Below are 2,552 nucleotides of genomic sequence, written 5' to 3'. Positions count from 1 at the left end.
CGCACGGAGCCCGCGGTCCGTGTCAGGGCTGGGCACGCTGCAGCGCCGCTGGGCTCTGCCGGGCGTGGGGTGTGCGCGCTGCTGCTCTTTGTCTCCGCTCTGCGCTAGAGGAACACAGCGGTGGTGCTGCCGGCTCCAGGTTTGATGTTATTGATCGCATAGGAGCTAGTGAGGCAGCTCTAGATTAAGCTGAACTTTAAAAATTAATCTGTTACCTGTAGCCTAACCAGGCACAGATTATTTCTTCCATTATTCTCTTTTTCTTTTTCTCTTTAATAGCTTGTCTTGTTAGTATTATTGTTTTGTCAGAGCACACGGTGTTAGATGGAGGTTAACCTTCAACATCTTTTAAATGTTAATGGTAGGGTGAAATAGTTGATAACTGGAATTATTTTTATCATATATATTTCCATTCTAGCACTGCTTTCTGTAAAATAACTATATAAGATGTTAAAAAAATAGGAGATTGCCATTGATTTTGAATAGAAACTGGTAGCCCAAGCTGCCATGTAATTAGTCTTTCAGTAAAGCACGTAGCCTCTCAACAGAATGGGTCCAGGCTTTGGAAACCTGTTAAAAAAGTGGTTTATTGAGAGCTGTGGGGAGCATTATACATGTTATTTGTCCAAGCCATTCCTAAGTGAGGAATGCTAGTGTGATCACAGAGACCTGAATTACTCCCTGCTTAAGATCTTGTCAGCCGAACATTAGTAATAAGCAACAGCTCACAAAAGAGGAATCGGACTGGTGCTGCTCTGTCTCACAAACGTGCCCCAGCTGTTTCCTGTCTGCTTCAAGAACTTTGCTAAACTGCTATGGCATAGCTGAGGCGGAAGAGTCTGTCACATGGACAGGTATTTGCCAAATGCTGACACAGTTAACTTATTGTTACTTAAAACAAAGCAGATACCTTGTGGTGGGTGAGCAGAGAGAACCACGGCTGATGTTGCCCCTCACATGGGGAGCTAAATTGATACTGAAAATACAGTCCTCAAGATACTTTTCTCACTTGCTGTATATTAGTGTGATGCAATTTCAGAGGTGTCACTTGGGCTTTGCTGTTTTCTAAATGTCAGCATAAGGCTGTTGGTAAAATTTCAGCCTTTGAATGAGAACAGCATGTCCAGATCTTCTGTGCAAGTTTGTTTGCTGTCCAGTGTTAGCACTGCAATGCAGAAGGAGAGACCTGCTGAGTTTGTCCTTGCTCCTGCAGTCAAGGTGCAGTGGGAGGGAGAGGAGGGGGCAGGAAGAGCCCTCTTTGTTGTTTGGTTGAACATGAAGGAGTTAATGCTGTAATGCTGTTTCTAAAAATTCTCTCCCAGTTGTTAAAGGGAATGCCCTGACAAATACATCCTCTGACGCTGTTCTAAAACCCAGGTGTCGTCAGCTACTGTTACATAATTGTCTTGCATGTCTAATTTGTTGCTTTAGATGTATGCTATAATATCTGATTGCTCATTAGGACCAACCACAAGCAGCAAAGTCTGTCCATCATACCACAAGGTTATCCAGATACCACTTGGCATCTTATGAATATCGCAGTGTGTGTCTTAGGCTTGTGTCCCTTTGTTCAGCGCAGCAGGAGATCTGATGCGTGGTGGATTTTCTATTGCTGTGTGTAGCACATCTGTTAAGAAGGTACAATCTGAGTGCAGTACCTTCTCCAGCATGGCTGGGCTGTGTTCAAATTCATGGTTCATGAGGGAGGCTGTCAGGGGTGCTCTGTGTCAGCCCCAGTGCTGCCAGTGTGTCCTCTCAGCTGTCAGATGACTTGGCTGGGGCTGTGGCACCTTTCCCCTGCTTCAGCGTGGAGTTGGACTCTCCTGGGTGGTGATACAGCTCATGAGTCTCTTCTCTTAAGGTGGAAAGTGTCAGCTCAAAATGATAAAAATAAAACTAAAAATACTGCAGCCTTCTAGTCCTTGTTGATTTTATATGCAGTAAATGGAGAGATATTTTGAAATAATTGAGCATGTTTACTTTTGGGATTGTGCACCAGGGTCTGTGATGAAATGTGTGCTAGCATTATGAAAGAGCCTGTTTGTGCACAGGAGGTGCTGGTGGGTTGACTTTGGCTTTGTGCCAGTTGCCCACCAAGCGGCTCTGTCACCCTTCTCCTCAGGGGGAAAAAGGTGGAAAAAGCCTCAGGGGTCATGGTAGAGGCAATTTAATACAGCAAAAATAATTTCTGCAGAAGCAAGGGGAAACAGAAGATTTTATTCTGTTTCACCATTAGGGAAGCAGGGCTTCCATATGGATAGGAGTTGCTCTGGAAGACAAAGGTCTTAAATGACAAACGCCCTCCTTTCTTTTCCCTTTTTTTTTTTTTTAATGTATCAATCTCTGAGCTGATGTCATATGACCAGGAGTGTCCCTTTGGGTCACCTGTCCTGGCTGTGTCTCCTCCCAGGATGTTGCCCACCCGCAGCCTCCCGGTGATAGTGGGGAATGTTGGAGGGACAGCGCTGATGCTGTGTGAGCACAGCTGAAACTCTGGGTGTTATCCACACCTTTCTAGCTGCCAGTACAAAGCACAGCTCTGTCAGGGCTGT

Source organism: Geospiza fortis, unplaced genomic scaffold (genome assembly GCF_000277835.1).
Source record: "Geospiza fortis unplaced genomic scaffold, GeoFor_1.0 scaffold99, whole genome shotgun sequence".
Taxonomy (NCBI): domain Eukaryota; kingdom Metazoa; phylum Chordata; class Aves; order Passeriformes; family Thraupidae; genus Geospiza; species Geospiza fortis.
This window is presented reverse-complemented; position numbering follows the sequence as displayed.